Source organism: Triticum aestivum, chromosome 6D (genome assembly GCF_018294505.1).
Source record: "Triticum aestivum cultivar Chinese Spring chromosome 6D, IWGSC CS RefSeq v2.1, whole genome shotgun sequence".
Taxonomy (NCBI): domain Eukaryota; kingdom Viridiplantae; phylum Streptophyta; class Magnoliopsida; order Poales; family Poaceae; genus Triticum; species Triticum aestivum.
The window spans coordinates 485887922-485894335 of record NC_057811.1 but is presented as its reverse complement, the minus strand read 5'-3'; positions in this window follow the sequence as shown (position 1 = coordinate 485894335).

Here is a 6414-nt window from a genome sequence, read left to right as displayed (position 1 = left end):
AGACATTCTAGATCATCCTAGAGCTAGGATTTCCACCTACCACCATCTTTCTCCTCTCCACCGATAGGTCGATAGCTTAAAATTTATAACCCCAAGAAACAGATCTCTCCTGTAATCCTTCTTGATTGCCGGTGAGCACTCGAGCAATACAACCAGCAAAGGCAAGAGTAAGGTTTTACCTCCTCCCAGAGGTCTGAATCTGGGTAACCTCTATGCCTCATTTCTTACCATCTCACTCACACGCTCCTCCAAACAAATACGCCGTTGCTTGGTGGCACCGTCGGTTATGAAACTGACATCCTTGATCGCGAAAATCCCTTAGCGCAAGAGGTGCTTCTTTGCCATCATCAGACCAACCCAAAAGTGTGAGTCCCTAGGATTCCAACTTGAATGGATCACCATTTTTGAACTAAATACTTCTTACATGAGAGAGTTTGCCACACCCCTTCCTCGGTAAGTATATAAAGCCAATTGCTGAGTAAGGTATCATTCTTAGCTTGGAGATCATGTATACCAAGACAACCCTGCTCTTTGGGTTGGCAAACCACGCCACACTTGGCCAACATATACCTTTTCATTTCGTGATCACTTTGCCAAAAACAACCTTGACCTAAAGTAATCCAGTCTTTGCAAATCCCCTCTTGGCAATTGGAAGGAGAGCATATAGAGAACTATGTTGTCAGTACATAGTTGATTGGAATGAACCATCCCTCAAAAGTGATCAACTTGCCTTCCAACTAGTGAGACATTTCTAGAAGCACTCTTCAACATGGTTCCACTCCATGTTAGTGAGGCGCCCATTATGTATCAAAATATCCAAATATTTTTGATTGGAAATTGGCCTTGCGGACAACCAAATGATTTGGTATATTGCGTGACTGCAACATTGGCTTCTTCAATAGAACAATTCACTTGTATATACTTTTAATTATTAGAACCAACATTTTCTTCATGTAGGGAATCGTTGTAGAAAACAAAAAATTCCTACGAATTCACCCAAGATCTAATCTACTAGATGCTATCAACGAGTGGGAGTGAGTGTACATACCCTTGTAGACCGAGAGCTGAAACGTTCTAATGAACGTGGTGATGTAGTCGTACTTTCTTTGCGATCCAATCCGATCCAGCACCGCACGAACGACACCTTTGAGATATGCACACGTACGGCTCAGTGACGTCTCCTTCTTCTTGATCCAGCAAGAGAGACGGAGAGGTAGATGGGATCTAGGCCAGTATGACGGCGTGGTCGTGGAGTTTATGGTGGAGCTCCGGCAGGGCTTCACTAAGCTTCCGCGGAGTAGTAGCACGGAGGGGAGGCGCCTAGGGTTAGATGGGCTTCTTCCCCCTTGCACCGTCCCCCTTTATATAGGCGTGGGGGAGGAGGCTTGGCCCCTCCTCCAAGCCCCTAAGGGCTGCACACCAAGGGGGGAAGGCCCTCCTTTCCTTCCCCACGATCGCGATCCCCCTTTTTTTAGGGATCTTGAGCTTATCCCTTCAGGATATGATCCTATTCCTTTTAGGGGGGGGGGGTCTTGGTGCGCATGGACCAGAGGTGTGGGGCCTTGCCCCACTACCCACGTCCATGTGGGTTCCTACACATAGGTGGACCCCACTCTGGGACTTTCTAGAACCTTCCTAGTACAATACCAAAAAAATCGAATATTTTTCGGAACCCTGAAAACCACTTTCCTTATACGAAACTTTAACTCCGGACCATTCTGAAGCTCCTCGTGATATCTTAGATCCCATCTGAGACTTTGAACTATCCTCGGTCTCACCATTATGAATATCCCATTACTACCCTGGCGTTACCGAATGTTAAGTGTGTGACCCTACGGGTTCATGAACATGCACATGATTGAGACAACTTCTCTGATCAATAATCAATAGCGGGAACTGGATGCCCATAGTGACTCCCACATATTAAACGAAGATCTTTATCGGTTAGGACCACAATTTCGAGGATTGAAACAATCCCGCATTCCATTCCCTTTGTTTCGCGATATTTTGCTTGCCCGAGATTCGATCATCGGTATCACCATACCTAGTTCAATCTCGTTACCTGGCAAGTTATCTTTACTCGTTCCACAATACAATATCACCATGACTAAGCACATTACTCACATGCTTGCAAGCTACTTAGGATGTTGTATTACCGAGACGGCCCAGAGATATCTATACGTCACATGGAGTGACAAATTCCAGTCTTATCATACAACCCAACTAGTACCTTCTGAGATACGGAAGAGCACCTTTATAATCACCCAATTACAAAGTGGCGGTTGATACCCACAAGCATTCTTCCGGTATTAGGGGGTGGCTTGAGCTCATGGTCTAAGTGTAAGGACCGAAGTATATCAACCAGAGGGTGGTGAATGGGAGATTCAAAATTCTAAGTAGTTTCAGTTCTACGAGAGAAAACTATTCCCGAAGGAAAACTATTTCCGAAGCAAAACTAGTTCGAAACAAAACTATCCCAAAACAAAACTGTTTCCAAAACCGAACTGCTATGAAAACACAGCTGAGCAGATTTAGTTTTATGAATCAATACTATCACAGAAACAAGATTATCAGCATAGATAGAATTGCATACATGAAGCAATTGCACACATAACAGATACAAAACATGCACACTACTGCGAAATGTTCATCAGAGCAAGACTTAGCACAATGACTAAGTAGTACCATATGAAAACCAAATGAACATTCGGACAAACAACCTTAAGTACAGCGAAAGCATGTATGCAACACAATATGGTCACAGTACTGAAAGGATTGCTTGGATGATAAAGAATCACAGTACACAGATAGATATATATTGACAGCAAAGAGCACTGAAAATAAACTACCGAAAGAAATGCAGTATGATAGAAATGACCAGTGGTGCTCGATGGCGACAGATGGTTTGGTAGACCAGTTCACTCTTCTGCAAGAGAGCTACGTCTGGTTGGAGGGACTTGTGATTCAACACATGAGATAAACTCTCTCTCTCTCCATCCTATTCTCCTCAACGTAAAGTTCCTCGAACTTCCGTTGATTTCACTCATGGTAGATGATTTTTGGCAATCTCCAAACCCTCAACAGACTTCTTCGCGAACTGCTACCTCTTGAGCATGCGTTGGTTTTCCCTTGAAGAGGAAAGGGTGATGCAGCAAAGTAGCGTAAGTATTTTCGTCAGTTTTGAGAACCAAGGTATCAATCCAGTAGGAGGCTACACGCAAATCCCTCATACCTGCACAAACAAATAAGAACCTTGCAACCAACGCGATAAAGGGGTTGTCAATCCCTTCACAACCACTTGCAAAAGTGAGATCTGATGGAGATAATAATAAAATAAATATTTTTGGTATTTTTATGTTATAGATTGGAAAGTAAAGATTACAAAATAAAATAGATCAGAAACTTATATGATGGAAAATAGACCCGGGGGCCATAGGTTTCACTAGTGGCTTCTCTCAAGATAGCATAAGTATTACGGTGGGTGAACAAAACTGTCGAGCATTTGATAGAAAAGTGCATAGTTATGAGAATATCTAGGCATGATCATGTATATAGGCATCACGTCTGCGACAAGTAGATCGAAACGATTCTGCATCTACTACTATTACTCCACACATCGACCGCTATCCAGCATGCATCTAGAGTATTAAGTTCATAAGAACAGAGTAACGCATTAGGCAAGATGACATGATGTAGAAGGATAAACTCAAGCAATATGATATAAACCCCATCTTTTTATCCTCGATGGCAACAATACAATAGGTGCCTTGCTGCCCCTGCTGTCACTGGGAAAGGACAACGCAAGATTGAACCCAAAGCTAAGCACTTCTCCCATTGCAAGAAAGATCAATCTAGTAGGCCAAACCAAACTGATAATTCGAAGAGACTTGCAAAGATAACAAATCATACATAAAAGAATTCAGAGGAGATTCAAATATTTTTCATAGATAATCTTGATCATAAACCCACAATTCATCGGATCTTGACAAACATACCGCAAAAAGAATTGCATCGAATAGATCTCCAAGAAGATCAAGGAGAACTTTGTATTGAGATCCAAAGAGAGAGAAGAAGCCATCTAGCTAATAACTGTGGACCCGAAGGTCTGTGGTAAACTACTCACACTTCATCGGAGAGGCTATGGTGTTGATGTAGAAGCCCTCCGTGATCGATTCCCCCTCCGGCGGAGCACCGGAAAAGGCCCCAAGATGGGATCTCACGGGTACAGAAGGTTGCGGCGGTGGAAATAGGGTTTCATGGTGCTCCTCGATGTTTTCAGGGTATATGAGTATATATAGGCGAAAGGAAGTCGGTCAGGGGAGCCACGAGGGGCCCACAAGGGTGGGAGCGCGCCTACCCCCCTGGGCGCGCCTCCCTGCCTCGTGGCCTCCTCGTTTCTTTCTTGACGTCTACTCCAAGTCTCCTGGATTGTGTTTGTTCCAAAAATAACTCTCCCGAAGGTTTCATTCCGTTTGGACTCCGTTTGATATTCCTTTTCTGCGAAACACTAAAATAGGCAAAAAACAGCAATTTGCACTGGGCCTCGGGTTAATAGGTTAGTCCCAAAAATAGTATAAAAGTATATATATAAAGCCCATTAAACATCCAAAACAGATAATATAATAGCATGGAATAATCAAAAATTATAGATACGTTGGAGACGTATCAAGCATCCCCAAGCTTAATTACTGCTCGTCCTCGAGTAGGTAAATGATAAAAACAGAATTTTTGATGTGGAATGCTACCTAGCATATTTCTCAATGTAATTTTCTTTATTGTGGCATGAATGTTCAGATCCGAAAGATTCAAGACAAAAGTTTAATGTTGACATAAGAGTAATAATACTTCAAGCATACTAACAAAGTAATTATGTCTTCTCAAAATAACATGGCCAAAGAAAGTTATCCCTACAAAATCATATAGTCTGGCTATGCTCTATCTTCATCACACAAAATATTTAAATCATGCACAACCCCGGTTTTAGCAAAGCAATTGTTTCATACTTTAGTATTTTCAAACCTTTTCAATCTTCACGCAATACATGAGCGTGAGCCATGGATATAGCACTATATGTGGAATAGGAGGGTGGTTGTGGAGAAGACAAAAAGGGAGAAGATAGTCTCACATCAACTAGGCGTATCAACGGGCTATGGAGATGCCCATTAATAGATATCAATGTGAGTGAGTAGGGATTGCCATGCAACGGATGCACTAGAGCTATAAGTGTATGAAAGCTCATCAAAAGAAACTAAGTGGGTGTGCATCCAACTTGCTTGCTCACGAAGACCTAGGGCAATTTGAGGAAGCCCATCATTGGAATATACAAGCCAAGTTCTATAATGAAAAATTCCCACTAGCATATGAAGGTGACAACATAGGAGACTCTCTATCATGAAAATCATGGTGCTACTTTGAAGCACAAGTGTGGAAAAATTATAGTAACATTTTCCCTTCTCTCTTTTTCTCTCATTTTTTTTCTTTTTCTTTTTTTTGGTGGGCTTCTTTGGCTTCTTTTTTTATTTGGGCTTCTTTGGCCTCTTTTATTTTTCATAAAGTACGGAGACTGATCCCAACTTGTGAGGGAATCATAGCTTCCATCATCCTTTCCTCACATGGGACAATGCTCTAATAATGGAGATCGTCACACTTTTATTTACTTACAACTCAAGATTACAACTCGATACTTAGAAATAAATATGACTCTATGTGGATGCCTCCGGCGGTGTACCGGGATATGCAATGAATCAAGAGCGACATGTATGGAAGAATTATCAAGGTGGCTTTGCCACAAATACAATGTCAACTACATGATCATGCAAAAGCAATATGACAATGATGGAGCGTGTCATAATAAACGGAACGATGGAAAGTTGCATGGCAATATATCTCGGAATGGCTATGGAAATGCCATAATAGGTAGGTATGGTGGCTGTTTTGAGAAAGGTATATGGTGGGTGTATGATACCGGCGAAAGTTGCGCGGCACAAGAGAGGCTAGCAATGGTGGAAGGGTGAGAGTGCGTATAATCCATGGACTCAACATTAGTCATGAAGAACTCACATACTTACTGCAAAAATCTACAAGTTATCAAAACAAAGTACTACACGCATGCTCCTAGGGGAAGGGTTGGTAGGAGTTAACCATCGCGCGATCCCGACCTCCACACATAAGGAAGACAATCAATAAATAAATCATGCTCCAACTTCATCACATAACGGTTCACCATACGTGCATGCTACGGGAATCACAAACTTTTAACACAAGTATTCCTCAAATTCACAACTACTCAACTAGCATGACTCTAATATTACCATCCTCATATCTCAAAACAATCATCAAGTATCAAACTTCTCATAGTATTCAATGCACTTTATATGATAGTTTTTATTATACCTATCTTGGATGCTCATCATT